Here is a 26,547-nt window from a genome sequence, read left to right as displayed (position 1 = left end):
AGTTGTTACGAAGCCATGCATCCTGGGCAGAAGCCAAATACTTCTTGAAAGGCCCGAAGACTGACACGTCCAGTGGCTGAAGTTTGTAGGTGCAGTGTGGTGGGAATGAAAGCATTACCACTTCGTTGTTCTTTGCATATTCTACGGTCTCAATTGATAAATGTGATGAATGATTGTCCAGTAAAAGTAAAACAGGAGACTGTTTAGTAGGGCTTGTATGTTTAACGAAATGCTTCATAAAATCATAAAATTCTAAATCAGTCACCCAACCAGTTGCATTTCCTGCACCGATGCATTCTGGAGGACCGTTTGAAATAAAATAGGGTTTAATTTTTTTTTTGGGAAAGACAAACATGGGTGGTATTGTATTCCCTATTGCTGATACGGCGGTAATTAGGGTTACATTAGTTCCACGCTCTCCTGAAGTAACAGCACCTATGTTTCTTTTTCCCTTCGCTGCTACTATTTTTGGAGGTTTTGTTACTGTAGACACGCCCGTTTCGTCTGTGTTTCAAATTCTTGATGGCGAAAATTTATATTTGTCCATAACGTTGGCAAGTTTTTCGAAAAACATATTAACATTATGTTTATTGAACGAGGTTGCTCTACCTAAGCTTGTCGGTTCTGGTTTTGTTATTGAGAGCTGAGGGTTTCTCTTTAAATAAGCCGTCAACCAGTCATTTCCTGCCATTTTATTTATCTTCCAAGGTTCAGGAACGTTTAAGTTATATTTTGTTGCACATTCGAAGGCTAGGCGTCTAACATCAATTGGCGATAGACCATAAAAAATGGATGCCAATTTGAGCAATTAATCTTCAAGAATTTCTTCTTGCTCTAAAGAAAAAACTTGACGAGATGCAACATATCCCATTGTTACTTCGTCTGGTCCATCTCCACTCTTTAATTTTTTTATATATCGGCCCAGTGTCGTTCGATCAATTCCAAATTCAGTTGCTGCGGTTCTAATACTTTTTCCCTCATTTTCAACTACTTTTGCGGCATTAAATAGCTGCTCTTTTGTCGCCTCTCCACGTGCGGTCGTCCTATTGTAAGTACGCATCTGAAAATAAAACAGGAATATAGCAAAAATATTATTTTATACATAAAATAAAACAAATACATGAAAGGGGGTTAGTTGAGCCATTTCTCAACTTGCCCCGTTAATTTTAGCTCAACTAACCCCACACAAGATACCTCCGCTTTAACTGCTGGCGATCAACTAAATTCATGAGATAAACAAATACGGCCGGTCTACGTAGCTTCGTGTTCACTCGGATTCCTTAAAAGGTGTTAGGTTTTTGTCATATGGTGCGTGGATCAACTAGCCCCGCCCTACTCTACTCCAAATTTGTAAATCATTTTTCAATTTTATTCTAGGTATTTTGAGTAATTTTTCATCACTTCTAGGCATTTGAGGTTATTTTTGTTAATGCCTTAGATTTAAAGAAAAATAAATTTTATTTCAGGATTATTAAATAATTCTTCACCTCTTTCAGGCATTTAAAACCATGTTTTCTATGCTTTAAATGTACAACATAATTTTGAATTTTTTCCAGGAATTTGAAGTAATTTTTCATGTCTTCCAGGCCTTTGAATCCATATCTTCTATGTTCCAAATTTATAGAGTAATTTTCAAATTCATTCCAGGATTTTGGAGTAATTTTTCACCATCTCCAGGAATTTGAATGCTCCATATTTTAGAATAATTTTCAATTTAATTCCATAATCTTAAAGTAATTTTTCCTCTCTTCCAGGCACTTGAAGCTATTTCCTCTATGCTCCAAATTTACAGATTAATTTTCAATGTTGTTTTTCAAGTTTTTGATGTATCTTTTACCTTTCACGGGCATTTGAATGTTCCAGATTTTTTTAATGATTTTCAAGTGTATCCAGGAATTTTGAGTTTTCTTTTAACAATACCTTTAGGCGTTTCAGTTTTTTTCAGAAAACTGACGAAGTCTGAATATTTGAGAATATTATCAATCCTATTCCAGGAATCTGAAGACATTCTTTCAGCCATTTAGAGTATGGTACACATTTATAGAGTAATTTTCAAATTTATTCTGGAGTTTGAAGTAATTAGGTATCCACCAATTTGAAACATTTGACCTAATGCTCTAGATGATTAAAGATTTTTTTTGTATATTTGTTTCAGGCATTTAAAGCCAATTCTTATATACGTTTGTCGATTTTCACATTTTTTCCTTGAGTTCTTCTAGGCTGTCAATTCTTTTTCCATTTTTTTTGTCAATTTATTTAATTCAGCGCATATCTAAATAAATTTACTATCGAATTAAATAAATTAAAGAGCGAAAAAAACAATAAATTTGTTATTGCACAACACTTAAACATCATAATTTACTTGAGTTCAAACCTAAAAATAATTTTGCGGTTTGCTGTTCAACATGCTTAACTACTTTCGAATCATTTGCTCATTCATTTTGCCTTCTAGAAAACGTTGTTAGTTTTTTTCATTTTGGCGCGACTTTAACCTTTTCCGCATTTAATATTCGCCTTGACTTATTAGCCTACGCATTATTTTTTTTCGTATAACATCGGCAAGGTGATCTTGAAAAATATTTTGAGGTACCGAAATGGGATTTGTACTCAAAAAAGACGCGATTTCTAAAGAATTATTTTATATATGAAACATTTTTGTGGCTCGAATAATTTTTTAGCTACAATTAATTTTGCCCCATTAAATCCCTATGCTTATAAGAATTAAGACATAATTACAAATTTGCCATATAATTTCTAACATATTAAGGATATTTTTGTAATTCTGTTACAGAGATATAAGGCGCCTACTGAGGATGATTTCTAGGTATGTGATGTTACTAAAAATAAGAAAAATATTGATTTTTTTTAACAAGATAGACTTCCACATCTTTGTTATAAAACAACCGGCGTCAGCTGTTCAAATTCCCCGAAAGTATGTCAGAGAGCATTACGATACCGACTTAACAAACACGTTTCAATGATAATATTCATGTAAAGTCAACATCTTTTTCGGATAAAAACATCAAACAGTATCACTATTAAAATTTAAATATATATTCTCATGGTCCTTCGAGTCGGATCAGCAAGCCATAATAAGAACAAAGTCTATACAAGGTATTAAAAATAACTGAAAAAATATCCTTTAAGTCTGTCTATATGAACTAATTCCACTACAGTCCACCGATCTACTAACTGAGCTTTCGAAGGTAGTACACATGTAAATGAAAACATTATAATAATCGCCTTGTCTGATAAGTAGTTCCTAAAAATTACCTAATTCACTGAGAATAAATTACTTAAATTTCATTTTTACGTACGTAACTAACTCGTTTAGGAACCAGTTTTTGATAATTCATTCACGATTATATTTTAATTATTAATATCAAGGTTACGCTTCGAATGTTTACTTAATTTAATGATAATAAATTATTTAATTTTTTCAAAAAAGTATCCTTCGAGCCGGATTTGAACCAGCGACCTATGGATGTCCGCAATACGAATTCCACTACAGTCCACCGCTCTACCAACTGAGCTATCGAAGGTTATAATGAAAAAAGTACCTTAATTTTATTATATGAAGAATGAGCATATAAGATTTTCATATTTTTATAAATTTACGTGGCAACATACCATTTCAATAAGTAATGTTTCTAAGCTCCTTAAAATTCTACATTTTGTCAGTCATCTCAAACCAAATTGACGCATGGTACTTTTATCAAAATATGGAGGCAAAATACAAAAAATACTAATTCGATTGATTCATACATATTCGATGGATTTTGGTATGTGTGTATGGGTGATTTCCAAAACGGTAGTAACATCCCTTACGGGAAATTGTAAGGGATGGTGAGGTCAAATAGAATGTCAAGGCAAAACGAGAATCTACATTGTGATGAAATAAAATTTGTTTTGCATAGTAAGTCATTTTTACAAACCAGCAGCATTATAAACAATCATGATTTTGACATTTAAAAGTATATATAATATTAGCCTTTACAGACGAATATCACTAAAGTAAAGTTGTAAAACGACAAAACACAAATACAGAGAAGTGCGTGCCTTGTGATCAGACAGATATTTCGGTGACAGCTCTATAGACGTTATTGACAAGGACAAGGACGATCAAATTGGGTGGCGTGTGGCGGGAAATTTAAACCTGATCTATTGCAAGATATTTCCTTTTGAAGTCATTCGCGGAATTACAGAAGTTATTAAATTGAATTGTTTTTTGTTTTAAAAATACTAGTTTAAAAATACCCACAAGATTTGCAACCATGATTTTTGAAGATTTTTGTTGTTGAAATGACATTAGAGCTTCTTGATTAACTGAATAAAGATGTTCTCTCTCAATTTCAGCAACATCAATGAATAAATAAAAATAGAATCTTTTGCATTAAGGGCCTTTGAGTAATTAAACTTACTTTTCATTTCAATTTTATGTGGTGACCATCTAAGTCCCACAGGATTGTTAAAAAATCTATGATTGCTGGAGGATGGAGGTCTAAGAAATAGAATTTAATAGTGTGACATATATATCTAAAATAGGATTGAATCTATAATTATACCTGGGAAAATGATGATACATTACCTGTCCTCTGCCCTGAGTAGTTGCATAATGATTGGATGTTTGCACGCTTGTAAAATAATTTATTGTCCCATGATACCGGAAAATCACAAAAAAACTACAAAATCGCGTAAAATCGAATCATGAGGCTTGGCTTGCTTCTATCAAAAGCGAACATAAAGAAAAAAACAGGCATCAAATATGACAGTTTATATGTCATTAACGTCATTATTATCATATTTGATGTGCGTCAAAAATTAGCTAATCAGAACCAATCGAACCATCTTGGGTGACTAGTCCGCCCTACTATATTAAACCCTTGAGTAAAACTTTGTTTTTCATAAATTTTTTTTTCCTTGACATTTGACATATTCGACTGGCGATGTTGCCAACCTAAAGTACATTTTTCTTGGGTTCCAAGACGTTAACATCATTTACAGACCAGTAGCAATATAAAGTGCTCCAAATAACTCACTTGTAAGAATGGTCATGCCGTTTTTTACAAACAATAATTGTATTTTTTACCCAAAATATAAAGGAAAAAAAGGCCTTCACAGTAATATACAGTGTGACCCATTTGTTTTCGGGTCACCCTGATAAAAAGTTTATTTTTGGTGCGATATTGCTTGGGTTTTTTTTTAAATGTTAGGTCCAGAAAAACTGCATCATTATAACAAAAAAAATTCTGCCATGCAAATTCCAAGGCCTACTAATGTCAGTTTTTAAGGGCCAAATTTTAAGAAACCATGTTAGGCATTTTTTTAGCAAAAAATTGTGCACACCACTGGATTTGGCATCCCCCAAAATGGCCTTATACCAAATTTCACCAAAAAATATTAAATAATAACAATTTTATGATAAAAAAAAATAAATGCGCTTTACTTCTAAATTGTCTCTAAAAATTATTGAAATATTGAACTCTATTGTGTCTACAAATTTTTGAAATATTGAATTGTCATATTTGACATCTAACTGTCAAAAGTGGTAATAGAATCATGTATGTATGTAAATTTAAATTTTCCATGAATAGGTAATCATGGAAAATTTAAATTTAAGAGAAAAAATTGAAATTGTTCGTCTTGTTGGTGGTAACACGCGTTCGATGAGAGAAGCTGCCAGAGAATTTAATATTAGGCATCCTGATAGACCAGTCTAAGTACTGTGCAACGTGTTGATAAAATTTTCAATGAAACAGGATCTGTTTCGAAAAATCTACTTAAAAATAGACATAATGGACGGCGTGGGCTCAGAAGAAATGAAAATTACATTTTGGAATATTTTAACGGCAATCCTCGAAGTAGTGTCAGAACGGCTAGTTTGGTCCTTAACATCCCCAGAGAAAGTATAAGAAGATGTTTGCAAAAAAATAACATAAAAGCATTTAAGCCAAAATTTTTGCACACTTAGAGGATGGTGACCAGGCAAGAAGATTAGAGTTTTGCTATTTGCTTCAGGGAGAATATTTAAACAACAGAAACTTTCTAGATGAAATCTTTTTTAGCGATGAAGCCACTTTTACCACAAATGGCGTAGTCTCCAGTCAAAATTGCCGCCACTGGTCCGTGAAGAATCCAGAATTTATAATAAATGCAAGGAGACAGTATTCGCAAAAAATTAACGTTTGGTGTGGAATACTAAGCGACAAAATTATTGGCCCTTTTTTCTTTAATGGTAATTTGAATACAATTGAATTTTCTTGAGAATGAATTTTCGAACGCATTAGAAGATTTACCCTTAAGATATCACCTTAATTTGAAGTTTCAATTAGATGGTTGTCCTGTCCATAATGCTCGTTTAGTAAGAGACTGGTTAAATCAATATTTTGAAATCTGTTGCATAGGACGAAACAGTCCTTTCGTTGAGTGGCCACCGAGATCCCCTGACTTAACGCCACTCGATTTTTTTCTCTGGGGTCTACTTAAAGAAAAGGTGTACAAATCAAGACCTCAAAATTTAGAAGATCTACAAGTCAGAATAATCCAGGTTTGTTCAGAAATTACTCCAGAGCATGTCCGTAAAGTTATTTTAAATGTAGGCAAAAGGAATGTAAAATGCATAGAAAACAATGGTGGATTAGTAGAAATTTCAAAAATTTAGTAGCGGTTAATTTTTAATTTTTTTGTTTGTTGTTTTTATTTTATTTGTATTTATTTTTGTTAGTTTATTGTTTGTTTTTATTTGTATTTAGTTTGGAATTGTTATTTGCTTGTATTATCTTTGTTCAATTTGTTTTTTTCATGGCTATCTACACATTTTTAAATGTAAATAAATGCATAATTTCCCTTTTTATTTTTTGTTATAAAATTGTTATTACTTAATATTTTTTGGTGAAATTTGGTATAAGGCCGTTTTGGGGGATGCCGAATCCAGTGGTGTGCACAATTTTTTGCTAAAAAAATGCCTAGCATGGTTTCTTAAAATTTGGCCCTTAAAAACAGACATTAGTAGGTCTTGGAATTTGCATGGCAGAATTTTTTTTTGTTATAATGATGGAGTTTTTCTGGACCTAACATTTAAAAAAAAACCCGAGCCAAATCGCACCTAAAATAAACTTTTTATCAGGGTGACCCGAAAACAAATGGGTCACACTGTATATTATGTTTATTTTATTTATTTATTTATTTAATTAATACACTGCATCAACCCCATTGCAAAAAATATAAATATTTCTGAAAAATAAATAAATGCTAGGCTACCTTACCACTAATTATTAATTAGCAATAATTATCAAACTTAATCTTAATAACAAGGATAATTAAACTGTTTTACAAGTAGTACTAATAATCTCTCAAAATCTGAACAATTGACAATGCAAAATTAGCTAAGAAAAAACAAAAATATATTTAGCAATGACAATGATCAAATGTACTTTAAATTATTAATTATGGAGCCAAATTACAGTAATGAAGAACAAATTATTTCAAAAAACAAAATCCTACAAATTCTTAATAAGACTTCTAATATGCAATAAGGAAATTCCCAAAACTTCAATTCCAGTAGAGTTTACTAGCGTTAAGGTTCTTTCGACAGACGAGTGCATAGCATAGTTGGTACGATGATGAGGCAAAGAAAACAATCGATTTACCCTCAGATTACGGTGTGGAATATTAAATGAAATGTTATTAAGTCGTTCGGGACAAATCACAAGGCCATTCAAAAGTTTATAAATAAACATTAAATCGTTCTTAGTGCGTCTCTTAAGTAAACTTCGCATATTCAGTAAGTTCATTGCTTCATCATAACAATGGTCATTAGGAACTGGAATGTGAAGTCTATAAAGGCAGAATCGTAAAAAATTATTTTGAACTCTCTCCATAATACCAGATATACATCCATATATACCTGATAGTATAAAGAGGAGACCAAAAGATTAATCCATACTCCAACAAAGAGACAACAAGTGATATGTACAACCTTTTGCAAATTTGAACCGACAGGTCTTTACAATTGCGCATGACAAAACCAAGGACCTTAGATGCTTTAGCTATAATAGTATTCACCTGGGTATTAAAATTCAATTGTTCATCAAAAAAAGATGCCAAGGTCCTCTACTACTTCAATGTACCTAAGATTAACATTATCAATAGTATAGGAGGAAATTATCTGTTTGTTTCTTTTGTAAAAACTAATGTAACTGCATTTACCCACGTTCAAAGCCAAACTATTACCAACACACTATTCACACAATCTATTCAGATCATCTTGCAGGAGAACCATGTCTTGTTCTGAACTATCGCACCCTATAAAACTTTAAATCGTCGGCAAACAACAAAAAATTACTATTTTCAAAGCAAACCGAAATATCAATAATGAAAATATTGAGCAATAAAGGAGATCAATCACCGCCCTGTGGAATCCCAGATAAGGAACGCTGAACACTGATAAGGTGTGACCTAGCATCACCAATTTGTACCTGCTTAAATCTGTCAGAAAGAAAACTCGCAAACAAGCCACCAAACAATCTGAAAAGCCAAAAAGTCTCAATTTGCCTAGTAATAAGCTATGGTTAACACTGTCAAATGCCTTGGAAAAGTCTGTATATATTACGTCCACTTGTTCACCCCTCTCCAAAGCATTCAACAGAGCACCCTAATACAACAACAAGTTTGTAATAGCGGACTTGCCACGACTGAACTAACAGAAGTTCTTTGCACTAAAAATTAATTTGGTCATAAATACGATTGTCCAGAAGTTTTGGAATGGCAGTCTGTACGGAAACACTATAATTAATCATTTCATTAGCAGCACCACATTTCAATATAGGCGTAATAAAACTGAGTTTCAACTGGGATGGAAGAATTGTCAAGTCTATTATGGTATTTGCTTCAACAGGAATCTTCATTTCTTTTTTCATTCATGTTTCTTATTTAAGAGATTCATTTAATGATAAGAATAATGATGTTCTGATTAAGGCTGGATACAATCATGGCTATGTTAATAGGTGGGTTCATTCCTTTTTGGGTTAAAGCTGAGCATAAGTCAATTGTGGTCATTATTGGTGGGATATTCAAGGAGAATGTTATCAAAGGTTTTGGCGGTTCACAGTCGCAGTAAGCGTCCCCCTTTACCCACAGATCATAGAGATGTTGCAAGCACAGGGTTACAAAATACTGATGGGAGATCTCAATAACCACCATCAGGAGTGAGGCAGCAAACAAATCGTCTATAGCAAATCTGGAAATCGTAACGCTCTCTACCTGGGAACAACTTTTAAACTCAGGATCAAGTGACCACTGCCCTACATTGGTGAAACTTAATACTAGAATTGAAGAATTTGTGCATTCTTGCAGTGGAGTTAATAGATCAATGGGTTACTAAAGATACTTCGGTCATCCTCCACTAAATTTATTTAAAATATTAATCTCACATGTTTCGGACATATAACATGTCCATCATCAGGGATAACAGATTAAGGGGTTCCGTCAATACATCTTACAGATCTAGTGCCTCAGACAAGCAAAAAAACCTTTTTTAACCTCGTCCGAAACATGTAGGATTAATATTTAAAATAAATTTAGTGGAGGATGACCGAAGTATCTCTAGTTACCCATTAAAACTAGAAGTCAAATAAACGGCCTTTTGGTTACATAACAACAATTCATCAAAGAAGAAAATATGATAAGGCGAGCTGGGAGGGATACAAAAAGTATATTGAAGGTAAACTGTTTATGGACTAGGTAGTAACAGAAGACAATCTGATCAACACTATCAAAGATCTGCGGAAATCTACCAACCGAAGGTTCAAAGGAAAATAGAGAATCCTTAGTGGAACAAGTGTGTGCGGAGCAACCTAAAATAATAAGAGAAACATTACAAGCATATAAAAAAAAACCCACAATAGCAAAATATATATAGAAATGAAACACATAATTGCGCAAAACAAAGAGATTCCTCAAGACAAAAAAAAACAAAATGTATTACATTTATACTGCTCAACAATTGATTGCAAAACGGATGTAAAAAAGTATGGAATAAAGTCCAAAAATGTACTGGAAAAATAACCAAGCCACCGAAATAGCAACTGATAAAACAAGAAAGGCCATATTAAATAGAATGACATGCCCCAATCTAACGGGGACTCCATTCAGCAGGTATTCGCAATCGATTCATAATATAGAAAAGCTTAAGGAGGCCCTTGAGGACAAATAAGATTCAGGTTCAGGAAAGGATCAAATATCTCTTATGATCAAGAATCTGCCATGTAGCGCCAAAAATAACTCCTAAAAGTTGACAAATTTGATTAAATAATTTATTTTTCACGTTTTACATGTTAGACTAGCGGTGTTTCCAAATCTATGCACATTTTTCGTGGACGTTAACATCATTTACAGATCAGTAGCGTTATACAGTGCTCCAAATAAGTCAATTGTAATTCGTGAGGCACGCTTAGAACGCGTTGAACACACTTTAAACTCTCGGTTTAGCCTCAAATCCGTAATAACGGGTACACAAAAGCGAGTCGACCCTGTACAATAATCGTTATTTAACTTACAAAACCCGTCAGTTACTGTGTTACGCCGATTAGAACGTGTCTAGTTTTAATAAGAAAATTCTCCCATAGCCTACTAGCCTCGATTCGAGCAGATTTCATTGTTTTTTTTCCTTCATTTTTTCCCTCTTCTCGTGTATTACAGAAATCGCGGGATTGCTTCACAGAGACAACTTTTCTCGTTACGCAAGGTTGCCGGCTTATGTAATAAGATTTTCACGTTTAATGGTGTAAACAATGAGTATATTCATAGAAATCCGTGTAAGTTTCCTAGAAGTTGACGTATGAATTTGACCTGGATGACATTCGCGTTAAAAACAAAAACAAAATTAATGCGGACAATCCTTGAACTTTCATTTACGTTGTCTTACATGCATTTAGTGTATGTGTATGATCGCGCTCCACCTTTAATTAGCGAAATTAAATACTCATGCATAAACAAAAACAACCGTAATATTTTCTTTAAATTGTAATGCGCATTTAGGATTTGGTTGAAACGTTTTAGGAAGATTAACTGTGGTGCTACTGGTCTGTAAAGGGGTCACTTGGAAGTTCCACAGAAAATATGCTTCAAGAAAATGCAATTTTTACTGTTGATTTTTCATCCCGGACATCCTGTATATTATTATGACGTCACACAAATGACGTCTATATTTAAGTTAATAATTAGTGGATGTCAAATGATTCTAAAAATTTAAATGATGATATTCATTTAAATTTTTGTTTCTATTTTTTCTTTACTACTTCTACTTTCCTTCTATGAACAGAGTTTCGACATTAATAGGTACAAACATCTATAAAAATCAATATATAGATGATTTTATAAGGGTTTGTAATTAGTAAAGGTTTATATAGTAAAAATAAACTCTATATATTATTCTATAATAAACAACACAGACAGACAATTCACAATAATTCGGTTTTGAGAAACAGTGAACCAAATACATTTAAATAAGGATGCTGATACATAATGATCCATATATTAAATAAGGAGGAAGCTATATCTCCTGATGGAGACAATATACTCGAGCGTGACGTTTACAAATCGCCAAAAACTAGGCAATCCGCTATACTCACAATTGACAATGTTGTTGAGAATCAGTCATATCGAGTGATCGTGTCGAGATTTTAGTGCCTCATTTTGGAATACCAATGATGGTTTAAAAACAATGTCAATAAAAAAAATAAATTTAGTTCGTGACAGGTCACACGTAAGCGTCGTCAACTTCATTACTGTTATTAAATATACTTTTTGTTGGCAACTCTGAAAATGTTCAGAGTGACCAACATCAAAAGGACACAACCACTATAAAAATGGTGTCCGGAGTGATCATTTTTAGGTATGGGGCCATATGCATTAGCAGTACAGGTAAAGTCCAGTACAACGATATATTAGAATGGTCATCCGTCAAAACACCAACATTTTACTTCTCAAACAATGTAAATAGAAGGTGGATGACATTGTTTGGCAGGTGGAATGCTGGTGTTTTGACGGGTGACCAGTCTAATATACCGTTGCACTGGACTTTATGTTTATTAAGTTCGTGGTTACCATATATCCTTCCTATAGAGTTATAGACCTACAGACGACGTTGCCAAAATTTATCCTTGAATCACCCTGTCGCAGGTACAGGATGGTCCAGAAATTACATCTCTCCAAATTTTTAATCATCTCCCATGTAAAATAAAGAGAGCTAAGACTTTTTAAACTTTTAAGAAAGCTCTTAGCACCATGTTGGCTGATTAAATAATTTTAGAGAGACTAGTTAAATTTGTTTCCTTTCATATTTTTGTAATTTTATACGACTTTTATTAGCATTATAGTTTTTTATTGACAATTCCTATACATTGTTATGATATCGATGGAAATACACGATTTAATTTGATTTGATTTGATTTTTATGTAACATGACACATAAGAATTTTATTATTTAAAATAAGTTACTATTCCAGGTGAATCTGATTAGTAGACACGGAGAAAGAAAATTATAATCAATAAAAAATAGAGAAATTTATAATCGATTAACAATAGTCCTAATAATAGTGAGAGAAAATGTTATGCTGCTAACTAAAACTACTTTAACTACCGGATTTTTTGATCCAGCGTGACATTTCTACGCTCAAATCTATTATCAGGAATCCCTTTATATTATGGTGAAAGGATTATGAATATATCTAAAGTGGTTCTTGAGTTATGACCAAAAATGTCTACTTATGAATTAAAATAGTAATTGCTTTTAACTGGGTGAGTTTTTGGGGTACAAGGATCGTTCGTATAGGAAATTCCGGGAAATTAATGCCATTTCTTTCTTTTAAAGAATATTCCAATTATTTGTAAAAATATTCCCAAGAATAGTGATAAATACCAGGAAAACATGCTACAACCATAATTGCTCTACTATTCAAATTTTTGTCACTATAGTCAACAAGCAAGTGATATCTTCAACGAACGAAATTTTCGAGCAGGATTGCCATGAATATGTTTTTTTGGTTCCACAATCAATATATTAACATTCCTTACAGATCAGTAGCTGTATATATATATATATATATGGTCAAATTCAGTGTTTCCTTAGTTGACTTTGCGAAGATGTGTGGTCAAGGGTGCTGTATCCTACTTGTGACGTAAATCTTATAGTTATTATTCATCTCTGCAGACCGCAATAGTAATAAAATTGACCATCAGAGGTAAAACGTGACCGACGTACTTATAAAGAGAAATTTATTCTCGTTTGATGGTGAACATTGAAGTTTGTTCTCGTTGCGTGGGTGAACTCAATTACGGCAGTGCATGTTTTCGTTGATATAATCGCTCGCAAACTTACTCAAAACTTGGTTTTGGTGCATTGTGGTGCTAAAAATTATAAAAATGCGTCTTTACTCCGTGCATTTGTTAACTGTAAACGGTTACGGGGACTGACTAAGATGTCCATGACTCCTATTCCGGCATTTCTTTCAAGTTTGATACCGTAAAAAGCGATTAAAACGTCTTAATACTTAACGACCCGCGTCAATTTACTCGTAACAGTTTATTTACTAACAGTTTTATGTTTATTTTATAAATGCATAAGGCGCCTGTTTCGAATAATCTTCAATATAGACGACCTGGAATGGAAACTTTACGACTTTCTGTATTACTTTGTTGAAAGTTGACTAATATAGGTCAAGTAAACACTAATGAAGAAATGTAATTCGCGCCTTGGATATGTCATCATCGATATATTCGGCTGTCACATGGTTTGGATATTCGAGAAATCTCTATATCTCAATTAATATAAATTAAGTGGGTGTAAATTAATCCTGACATAGGACGTGAAATATAGAATGGTTATTTTATTTAATAAAATTGATAAGAGACAACAGATCTTAGAATCGTACCTCGTAATGCTTTTACACGTGTATAAAGAGCGTAACTTGACAAACTTTAAGCGACATTAGAAGTAGAACTGGAGATGACTGATTTTGTTGAAATGTTTAAATTAAATCATTGAACCTCTACGTTATTTTAATGACGTCAAATAATATAAGAATGGCGAGAAATATAAATTTAATGTGCTGCTTATAATGCCCTGCAAGTGTGTAAGAGGCCTAACTTAGCAAATTTAACCTAAGCTACCTGTAAGGCTGTAGATGCACTACACATAACTATGCGTTCATTTTTAATTGCGTTTATTTTATTCTGAAATTTTTTGATTGTTAATCAGATAACATGCCTGTTTGTAATAGGCTGATCTCTATAGGCTCGCCTAATGTGTACAAATTTAATAACGAACTTCCATAAATCTGCAGCAAGTAAAATTAAGATATCGCAATTATTATAGATTAAATGAATGTAAATAAGAGTATAGTAAAAATAAACAGCATGTACTTAAATATTGCACACTTGAATGTCCGGTCACATTTTACAGGATTTAATGAGCTTTCTACGATTCTAACCGAAAATGAATATGATATATTAATTATAACAGAAACTTGGTTGAACCCAAACTGTGATGCCAATTTACTTAGTATTCCAGGATATAATTTAATTCATAAGGATAGAGCTGGATGTGGAGGTGGCGTTGGGGCATATGTTAAAGAGGGATTGAACACCGAGGTCATTAATTTTACTTTTTCTACTACTGCCGAACTTGAGCATATTTTCTTAAAAGTTTCCCTACCTAACATAAAAATTATTGTAGGAGGTTTCTATTACCCTCCACGCTTAAATATTAATAATATATTGGTCGACTTGGAACATATAATAAACGAGCTTTTTCTTTTATTTTGATATATGATTTTGACAGGAGATTTAAACGTCGACTTTTTAAATCTGTATAATCCTATACTAGATACTCTTAACACCTATGGCCTCGAACAAATTATTAATGAACCTACTCGAATTACTAATACCTCTAGCACCTTAATTGACCCGATTTTTATTAACAATAAAGACATCGTCAATAAATGCGGCACACTACCCTCTAATAGAATAAGCGATCATAACCTTGTTTTTGTCAAAATATCTGTTAAATTTATAAAGCCTCCTCCGCGTTTTTTTAAATATAGGACTTTTGAAGACTTTAATCTAAATGCTTTTAAAAATAATTTACAAAATATACCATGGCATCGAATTTTTTGGGAAAGAAGCATAGAAAAAAAGTATCATATAATATCTTTAATGATCTTATTATTTCACTTTTTGATAAACATGCTCCAATTCGGAGGGTAAGAGCAACAAAACCTAAGACTCCTTGGCTTACCAGAGATAGTCGTGAATTGCAGAGATTAAGACATGGCAAAAACATAAAAAGACTAAAACGGAAACTAATTACAATTATTATAAGACTTTAAGAAATCATACATTATCTTGTATAAGAAAAGAAAAAAGAAATCACATATCAAATATTTCTAAACTTAATAATTCTTCTAAGCTTTGGAAAACCCTATAAGACTTAAATATTACTTCACAAAATAACAGTACTCTTTCGCCAAATCTATCAAACGCTGAAAATATAAATAAATACTTCACCTCTTTTTTAAAAACAGTAACTGAACAATGTAGGGATAAGATAGAATACTACAACAATAATGTTTATAATTTTAAATCTAGATTTAACTTTTCACTAACAACTTCTCAGGAAATACATTCAATTTTGCTAACCCTTAAATCAAATGCCGTAGGTGTAGATTCAATCAATTTAAAAATGTTAAAAATGTGTAGTCCTTTTATAGAAGATATTATTGTGCATATGATTAACTCTATAATTGAAATGAGCGATATACCGACTCTGTGGAAAACTGCAATTGGCATCCCTTTACCTAAAATAAATGATCCTCAAACCTTCTCCGACTTAAGAATTATCAGTATATTACCCACATTATCTAAAGTAGTGGAAAAAGTTTTATATAACCAATTTTTTTTTCATTTCAACAATAATAAAATTATTCCTGATTTTCAGTGCGGATTTAGAAAGGGGTTTAGTACGGCTTCCGCTGTAGCATCGGTACTTGATCATGTCATTAAGAGTTTCGATGAAGGTCTTGTTAGTGTTTTGATTTTATTGGACTTCTCTAAGGCCTTTGATACTTTAGACCATAGGCTTCTATTAGCTAAACTTAAATACTATGGCTTTGAGTCCGATGCACTTAATCTGGTTGGATCATTTTTTCAAGACAGATCGCAAAAGATCAGTTTGGGTGACTCGGTAACAAATAATATTTCGATTAAATCTGGTGTACCTCAGGGTGCTATTTTATCCCCGTTCTTATTTATTATTTACACAATAGACGTTATCGCTGCTCCTTTGTTTTGTAGTACACATGCTTATGCTGATGATACTCAGATCTACTATTTTTTCAAACCTCAAGATGCTCCGGAAGCTGCCGGAAAAATAAACTCGGATCTTAATATAGTTAATCAATTGGCTTACGAACATTACCTGAGCTTAATAACTTAAACCCCAACAAGACAAAGTTATTGTGTTTTGGTAGTAAAACAGAAAAAGACATGGTAAAAAAGTCGTTAAATCTACACATTGGTGCCACAAGTTTATCCTTTGTATCTTGTGCAAAAAATTTGGGCTTAAGAGTGGATGAGGATCTAAGATTTCATGAACATGTACGGAAGATTATTAAAAAAGGATTTTATGCTCTTAAATTAATTTATAACAACCGATAACTGTTAAACTTGCCATTATAAAGATGTTGTGTTATAGCCTTGTTTTATTGCATTTTAATTATTGTGACTTTCTGTACGGGCCTTGTCTAACTGCGGAGGATAAATATAAAATCCAAAAAGTATGAAATGCATGCTGTAGGGTTTTGTATGGAATACGTAAATGTGACCATGTCTCTGATTTGATCTCTGAATGCAACTGGCTGAACAAGGAAAACCGAAGAACACACCATCTGTTAAATTTTGTTCATAGATTGCTTACTGAGGCGGAAGCATCTCAATTTCTTAAATCCAAATTTTTACCACGCACAACAATTCACAATGTTAACGTTAGATCACGCCATGCTTTGACTGTGCCACAACATAAAACAGCCATGTTTCGGAGATCTTTCATTTTCAACGCCATCAGCATATACAATCTCATACCAGACAATTTTAAAATTCTTAATATAAATAAATTTAAATCTCGACAGTTTCTAATGGACAAACAAGTGTGAACATGCAGGGAAGTGCCGGGTGATGACCTGCATTGGGCGCGGGGTGCCTTCGATGCTTCTGTTGCGACTGGGGGAGGTCGATTGTCTGTTGCCAACATGGGTCAGTCAGTCATGTCAGTGATGAACCGACAGGGTATTATTTTTGTTTTGTTGAAAAATAGGTATACAACATATGTCAAGAATAGCGCGTATTTAAGTATTCAAATATTTTATCTTAGGTGAACCTTAAATGGGTTGAGTGAGAATAGCAGCTTGCTAGACTTCGCCCTTTAAGTTTACACAAACTTTTTCTTTGTTTCCATTGTACTTAAGTATCTTATTTTTTTTGTAACTTATAAATGTTAATAAAAGTCGTTTTTATTTATTTATTTATTATTTATTGTAGTAGACGTAAAGGTGACCACATTTGTCGAAATGTCGATTAAAATTATTCGTTGGACCCGTAAGCTGTTTTATTGAAAAATATAAATTTAATGAGCACCTTATAATGCTTTGCAAGCGTCTAAGGGGCCTAATTTGACCTTAACCTAAATTCAAGAGTGAGGTTAAATTTTACCACCTGTTTTGCTATTATTAGCCGCATTTAGATGAAATGATAATCTAGCACAGTTTTTTTTAAAAGGTCTTCTTGTACATTACGAAACCGTTCATGCTCAAATAGTCACGGCGCATATGCTATTAATCCTAAAGACTTTAGTCATACTTGCAAAATTTCTTGACCTCAAATAATTCGAAAATTTTTTGATTGACAAGAAAATAATTTTAGAAGGAGACAAATCCTTAGTGTTTATTAATTTACTGCCACCAAGAACTATTCTTATGTCCTCAACTGCCTGAAATACAAGGAAATAATTTTCAATGAAATAAAGACTTTCAGTTCACCTTTAAAAAACGACGTGTAGGTTCATCCTCATATTCTCCTCTTGTTGCTTGACATGATAAAAGAAAACAGACAAATGTTTACTGCCTTTTTTTGTTAGTACTCTGAAGAAATAGTAAATGACTTCAACCTAGAAGATATAAGAATATAATTTCCAATGAAATCGAGGCTTTGGGTTCAAGGAGTCACCATTAACTTGTAGGTTCTTCTTCTTCATATTGTCCTCTTATTCCCTGACAGGATAAAAGAAAACAGACTAATATCCACTTCCTTCTTCTGCTACTTCCCTGAAGAGAACCTCAACTGCGTGGAAAACAGATGAAAAGAAATGACAAGGAAATTTTTTTTTTCAAGTTTGGTAAGAACTATGTTCAATGAATATTATTTGGGATAGGCATTCGGTTTTGGTTCGACTCGGAAGGGCTCTGCTTGCCTCGTCACACTTGATTTATACAATCTTAAATACAAACTGAAATCCTAAGTATTCCGTAAGCAATCTTAAGCCGCGTATATATTAGAAAAGAGCGCAACAGTGGTTTGCGACATTTAAATGAAATTGACATTTTTAACTAGTTCTTCATATTCTGAGCTTTCTTTTCTTTTTAATCGTTCGTTCGCCTCGACTCGCGACTTAAAATCGTAATTCCTAATCTGATATGGCAAATACTTGTAATTTCCACTGATCAATATTCATAATGCTAATATGGGTCGGATATAGTTGTGGTACACAATAATTATCATACAAAATGTATAGTGAGTTCAAGTCCGATTAAGTGGAATTATAATAATAGAATTATTTTTTTTTTATATCATATGTAAAGTCTCACCAAAATTCCTTCAGAAAATTGACAACATCGCCAAGGCCTAGGTACACTTATTGATTGATTTATCAGTTCAAAATTATCATCATCAAACTAATAAATTGTACAACCTTCCAAATCGGTTGTTCAACAACCTAAACACGCGATTAACAATCGCTCACCGGAGCTGACGATCCTCTGGCCATGAATTATTCTCGCTTATCATCACTTATCAGCTTGAAAAAACAAGTATTACTGTAGCAATTTTTTGATTTGTTTTTTCACTTGTAATTATCTAACAATGTGTTCACACACCCGAGCCGGTTCAAGGTGGATGTTGCAAACAAGCCATCCCGTTTCCTCTAACATTGACACCGATATCTGCGTATAAAACCGGTGAACCCGATCGACGAGGGGACAATCCTAAATAAATGAATCAGCTTGAAGATGAGAAAATTAATCATTTAACGGCATAATAGGTGTTTGAATGGCGAGCTTGAGTAATGAGGCTGTTTAATAACACCCTCAAAGTGACGCGATGCCATTATGGGTATTTATGATCATCGATTTCAAATAACAATTGAGAAACAAATGAAATCCCTGCAATTAATGGATAATAAAATCATGTTTGGTGCAGATAATATTGATTAATGGAAATATGTGAATGTCTCCCTTATTGACTATACAGTGCATTCACGATGAAAGGAACAAATTCATTTTAGACACATTGATTAGTATTATTGTCGCTTGCGCGTTTTTTTGAAATAAAAATTTCCGATACAGGGTGCCTCAAGTAGAAACTATGGCGTCAACATTCATTTCTTAAAATAGAACTCTCTATATACAGGGTGGCCATTTGAAAACGAAACAGAGCCTATTTTGGGTCCCTCAGAACATTTGCGAAAAAATCCTCGGACTCGTCAATTTTTGATTCAAGGGGGAAATATTTTTTGCTAGTTTCGCCCCCCTGAGGGCAAAGCCCTAGCGGGGGTGACAAGGGCCCCCAAAATAATAAAGGGCTTAAAAAAGGGCTAATAAAGGGCTTAAAGATAAAATCAATCAAGTAAATGTTCAAAATGTTGGCCTTCGACTTCCATACAATAATACAGGTTTTGTTCAAACCTTTCCCGTACATTTTGCAAAATTTCTGGGGTGGTTTGTCGACATTCATCAATTATTCTTTGTCGCAAATGGTCTAGCGATGTTGGCTGACTAGCATAAATTTTAGTTTTTAAATGGCCCCATAAAAAAAATCTAGCGGGCTTAAGTCCGGGGAACGAGGAGGCCATTCAATAGCTCCTTTTCTTCTAATCCATTGTCCTGGAAACGTTTGGTCCAAATATTGAGGAACCCTTGCAGCATAGTGGGGTGGCGCCCCATCTTGCTGAAATACTAGACGATTTTCCAAGTACTCGTTGTTATTTTCTAGTATCTCCACTAATGCTGGATGAATTGTATTTTCTAATAACTCCAGGTACATCTCTCCTGTTAAATTGCCAGGTAAAAAAAAGGGACCTAGGATATGTTTACCAAAAATGCCAGCCCAAACATTTAATTTTTCAGGATGTTGTGTATGCACCTCACGAAATATTCTGGGATTTGAATCAGCCCAATAGCGACAGTTGTGACGATTCACAGTACCGTTTAGGAAAAAGGAGCATTCGTCAGAAAAACATACATTAAATAGAAAGTGTGGATCATTGGCGGCTTGTTCAGATATAGTTTCACGAAATTGTACTCGCCTATTAAAATCGTCTTCGTTTAGTTCTTGTACGAGATGCATTTCGTACGGATGAAACTTTTTTTTTTAATATCTTCTGAATGGTGCTTCTCTTAATACCAGACAGGGTTGATAACTTCCTTGTGCTCAGTGTAGGATCTTGCACAATATGGCCTAAAATAGTTACTTCTGAAGCTTCATTCACCACTGGATTATCCATTTCGCGCTTTTTATTAGTCACAGACCCAGTTTCCCTAAATTTTTGAACCAATTCCAAAATGTACTTGCGATGGACCTGTCGATTAGGGTGTTGTAGTGTGTTAAAGAGCTGGGCAGTTCTATTAGCATTTTCATTATTCGCAAAGAAAAGAGAAATTATTTCAACTCTTTCAGCAAGTGAATAAACCATTATCACACTCAATGTTGTAACTAACTAACTTTAAAGAGCTATTTGTTTGACACACTATGATCTGACAGCAGTAATTGACAACCACTATAAAACTTCAAAATGTTGCTATAATAACAGTCTCAACAATAACCAAGAGTTCCCTTGCAGAATTGGCATAGATACCTACGGGTATTAAAAAAAAAACAGAAAGTACGGTTCACAATGCAGGAGAACAAAATTTTTTGTATTTATTTAACTGCTAAATTTACAAGCATTTTTTTTTCATAAAAAATGTTGACATGTTTTTGTAACTTTTATTAGCCCCTGTATCGACTAGGCAAATAGTAACGATTTAAAACTTATAATCCACATAAAAATACCTTTAAAATAAGGTATCACTCGACCCCCCGTTCCATTTAAAATTTTGGCGGCCCTTGTCACCCTCGCGAGGGCTTTGCCCTCAGGGGGGCGAAACTAGCAAAAAAATGGTTCCCCCTTGAATCAAAAATTGACGGATTCGAGGATTTTTTCGCAAATGTTCTGAGGGACCCAAAATAGGCTCTGTTTCGTTTTCAAATGGCCACCCTGTATATTATGATGTTTTAAAATTCTATGATATATTCTGAATACATTTTATATAGCTTACCATATCCCTTAGGTCAGCGGTTTGTCAAATTTTACATAATATACAATATTTATTGGAACTGATGTTTAATTTGTGTCCATTTACTTCAATGCATGTTTGAAGTCGGTAAATAACTTCCAACTGCACATTTTGTCGAATTGTTTGAATCGTCAACATTATTTGGTCTCTTCACAAAAACTTTGGACTTAAAATAGCCCGATATGAAAAAATCTAATGGGATTATATCCAGTGACCGTGATGGCCACTCAGTTGGTCCTCTTCATCCAATCCATCTGTTAGGAAAAGTTGCCTCATAAAATTGTCGAACGGAGGTACGTCAGCCTCTTGTGGATCAGGGAATAAAGCAACTAAAGCAGGGATAAGTTTCAACTATAGAAAGCTCAAGTAGCGTTCTCCGTTTAATGGTTCTTCGAAAAAAAGGGTCCAAGGATTCGATTCTTCACAATACCTGCCAACACATTAATTTTTTGAGAGCGCGTGTGTGGTATTCTTGGGTCAAATGAGGATTTTCGGTTGCCCAATATCTGCAATTTTGCCTTTAATCGTGTCTATAAATCACAACATAAACACTCACACAATACCATAACAGTAAAAGCATTCGCATTTAACTTTGTTTATGTAATTAAACTACGCATGTGCATATTGAAGATCATACCAAATTTTCTTAGGTTATGGATTCTTGCCGTAGAATTTTTGTGCTATTTTAGGTAATTTTGAACTTTTGGGTGTGAAAATAAACTTCAACTGCCTAGAATCATTAAATTCTTCCTCTTATTCCTTGTTATTAGTCCTTGGATTAGACTCAAACTTTATTACGCCCAGGCAGCCAAAATAAAAATATTTCAGGCAGTTTAGGATTGTGAAACTTCAATGTGTCTTGGGAAAACCAATGAGGTACTTTGGTTTGGAAGACGTAATGTCGCTGGGTAAACTGTAGGTGTTACCCAGATACTTGAACGTAGCGGGAGTTGTAATAATTTACTTCTTCCAGGTAGTTTTTCGTATATAGTTTAAGGTTATTACACTACATTCACTTGTTTTCTTGGCGTGAACTTTTACTTTTAGCATTCATTAAGAACCTTATTCAGCGCACGTTACAATTCCAAACATCCAAAAGCTTTAACAAAACTTTTTTAAAAAAATTATTCGACTTAAATTAACTAAAACCTTAATTTCTTCAACTAGCTAATCAAATAAATTAATGTTTGTCACAACTTCTGTCACTTGTCATTTGTATTCTAAAGTTTGGTTAAAACATAAGCTCAAAATAGCAAAAAAACTAATTCGAGGTAATAAAGTTTCATTCACTTCTTTCCAGGACCTATGTCATAACTTAATTTCCTCTAGGCAGTTGCGAAAAGAGCCTTTAAGGCAATATGGAGATATGGTCCTTGGATGTCAAATGCAAAACATCACTGCATGGATGAATCAAATTCTTCTTCTTTTTAATGTTGTCACTCTTTGGGTTTAGGGGATCATAATTTACTTCTTTCAGGTAGCTAAAACTGTTTTTCGGATATAGTTTTTTAGCACGTTACATTTTCAAACGTTTAAACTTAATTTCTACAACGCAATTTACACATCCAAAGGTTTTAGAACGAAACCAACAAACAAAACGACCAATGAAATAATAATTTAAAATCATCAGAAAAAATTATATTTCGAACAAAATTTCCATTGTCATTGTCAGCCTCAAGAATCTGGCCATTAAACTACACTCGACGCGATGGTCAAAATCGTTTCACAAAACGTTTTTCAAATTCATGTATCAGTTGTACTTTATAAGGATGGTATTTATTTACACGAAGTATTTTTCCCACTGATCCTACTAATAAATACCAATTCCTGGAAGTTGTATTAATCGCAACATAAGGATTATTCTACGTTTGTAATAGAATATTCAGCGTAGGATCTTCAGATACCTTTGGAGGGTTTCCTTTAGATCAATTTCATGGCCATGTGCCTTAAATTTTGATTCAATTTTACCAACGGTGGATCTAGTAATTGCAGGACGTTAAGCATGAGTATTTCAATTCGTTCTTTTTCAGATAATTGCATTTTATTAAAAATGATGCGTGAAATGACAACTAATATGTCAATTATACTTACAAATGCTCATTTCATCTTCTTATAACGGTTATCAAGTAGTTTCTAAAATGGAAACTGTCCGAGAATAATAAGGTCTACTTACTCTCGAAGAAATCGCATAAAACAATTAATGTTGGCGTCATAGTTTTTACTTGAGACACCCTGTAACCAAAATGTTCACTGCAATAGACGCATTGAATCAAATGGACAGCAAATTAAACATTATATGCAATAACCCTAGAATAAATTTTTATATATTTCGAGTATTTATTTTTCGTTAGTATGTTACGTCATATTTGACAAACGAGTGACCTTAGGCATATGGTTTGCTATATAAAAAATATTCAGAATATAGCATAGAATTGTCCTATGGTTGGAACCTTTGGTGTTACACTCAAATTATACATACGCAATTGTGAATGACTGTCGGAAAATCGGATTGAAAATTGTACTGTTATTATTCTACTGGATACTCAGGAAGCATTATATATATTAAGGTGAAATTTCCAGGCAACAAATCCTATGAAAGTGTTGGGGAAAATGACATGCGCCGAACAAAATTTTTTAAATGTATTTTAACTGTATTTGCCACCCGTTATTATTGATTACAGCTCTTCGAACATGTAATTGGCTAAATATGAATAATCGACACAAACTTCGTTTGTATTGTTTAGGTTTTAAAATTATAAAAGATAAAATACCTTGTTATCTTTACGAAAAATTTCGATTTAGAAGGGATATCCATAGCTCAAATCTCCAACAAAGAGATACTCTGATAGTACCCAAACATCGCAAAGAAAATTATATAATACTTTAATTAGTAACTACATTTCCGTGTCTATTCCGGTTTTTAAAAAATATATTAAAAAATGACTCATTGATTTCCAGTAAGTGATATTGTCATGGCGGTCTTTCTAGATTTATCTAATACCCTAATTTTTCCCCTTAACCCCAGGGCATCAAGAGGTAATTTCTCTTTGTTTAATCTGTAATTTCTTTTTTTCTTTCTTTCCAATTTTTCAGTGTTAAGGTCTCAGGTATCTAGTAGGTAGAACATGTGGTACCTGCCTGCTCATGATTTTGAAAATATTTGTTCCGTACTTTTATATGGATGTATTAAAATAATATAAAATATTCAATATATATTAGTGTATATATTAGTGTGCGATTGAAAACAATAAGACTATCAAGTATACAATATTTTTATTTAGGTTAGGGCTTAAATAGTATTCAGTATTCTTCTGTGAAAGTAACTGAATGGCTGTAATTCTATACGACCCATTGTACAACCAAGAAAATACAATGCTAAGTTATATAAATATTGCCACTAATTTGTTTGGTGAAACAATAAATAAATAAAGTTGGAAAAATCGAAGATTTTATAGATTTTCAGGCTGTAATCTATTGATGCCTGTCCATCCTAACCCTTGTTGGGATTTTAATGAAATGATACTTATCCTATGTAGTGATTCAAGTTGCTTCGGAAAATGAAGGAATTAAATGCAGTACAGATAAAGAATTTAATATTCTCCTTAATTTCAAATATGACATCAATTAACGAAATATAGCTTGTCATATTATGTCTTGTGAGGCATGAAATGCTGAGAAACCAAAAAATGTCCTACCGCTGCACCAAGAAAAAACAAAAGTGCACATAAAACGATACCGCAAAACCAGTTTACCTTTCTAAAGTCGCGTGATTTGCCCAAAAACGGTCCGCAGTAAAAGGATCATTGTTTTTGGGTATGTGCCAGTGACGACGAAATGTTTTGCTTTCGGTGACCTAGAGAACGAGGCAGTCGGGCGGACCTGCTGCAGGAAGCGCCGATCCAATGGGAGAGACAGGAGAGGCGTTGATGCTGCGGTGACGACTTCTTGCCACCTACGTCTTCTCACTGGGAGTTGGTCCTAATGTTCCCGGAGATTTTAATATAAGCGAAGTGGATCTCGTTTCAACGGGATAACCTAACGTAAAAGGTCTATTTTCGGCTTTTATAAAATTCTTTGGGGAAGAGAGATATTTGGCAGGTGATAATGTGGGAGGGAGTAGGAAGGTATTTGATATTTTGTAAATGGGGACAATAGCGCGTTGCAGGCTAATGCGGAAGAGAATCTCCTCAAGCGGGATTAGTAGAATTAGTCAGTGGGTCGAAGATATGACAAGATTTAGTAAAATATAGCCTCAAAATTAAATTATGCTGAATTTGGTAATTTGTATCTGTAGGAGGGCAATATCGAGTTCTTACGATTTTTTAAGTACTGATCCTCTGATTCAAAAAAAATGGCGGCATCTGATCGGCATTTTGAAGAATGGAACTATCACTGTCATTCTTGACAGGCATGGAGAAAGTTGAAAGAAGACGAAAGACGAGCATTCAAATTCGAATTTAAATCTTTATTACCAAAAATTGACACAACACAGTGTATAAATTTCGTCGGAATGTTCAAAGAAGTTCGATATATTTATATATTGAAATCTATAAGAAAATAAATATACAGGGTGTCAATTGGAAAACTTTCAACGCAAATGTCTCTGAAACTAAAAAAGTTAGAAAAGCCCAAGTTGGTAAAAATGTTATACAGGTAGGGGGAGCTACAACTACTATATTTTGGTTATAGGGTGAGTCACACTTGGACCCGATGCACCCCAACAATTTTAAATGGCACTCCTTTTGTGGTACTTTAAATTAAAAGTCTTTTTGTGTTCAATTCACATTATGTGCATATTGCACTCACCTGCACAAGAATTTTTCCTAAATTTTATACAGGGTTAAAAAAAGATATACGTTTAATAAAATACACTGTGTTTTTGTGAAGT

General features: G+C 33.4%; 1 protein-coding gene and 1 non-coding gene across 5 annotated transcripts in view; one reads left to right on the top strand and one right to left on the bottom strand.

Moving 5' to 3' along the window:
- LOC126743052 (serine/threonine-protein kinase tricornered) overlaps nucleotides 1–26,547 on the top strand; it is a 221,520-nt gene that overhangs the window by 76,111 nt on the left and 118,862 nt on the right. The gene's annotated exons all lie outside the window — the stretch shown is intronic.
- Nucleotides 3,451–3,542, bottom strand: Trnay-gua (transfer RNA tyrosine (anticodon GUA)). The gene is given in 2 exon segments: nucleotides 3,451–3,486; nucleotides 3,506–3,542. It is a non-coding gene; the product is annotated as a tRNA-Tyr (tRNA).

Source organism: Anthonomus grandis, chromosome 1, assembly GCF_022605725.1.
Source record: "Anthonomus grandis grandis chromosome 1, icAntGran1.3, whole genome shotgun sequence".
In the NCBI taxonomy this organism is placed as follows: domain Eukaryota; kingdom Metazoa; phylum Arthropoda; class Insecta; order Coleoptera; family Curculionidae; genus Anthonomus; species Anthonomus grandis.
The sequence above is the reverse complement of the archived record's forward strand: the minus strand, read 5'-3'. Positions and strand labels throughout refer to the sequence as shown.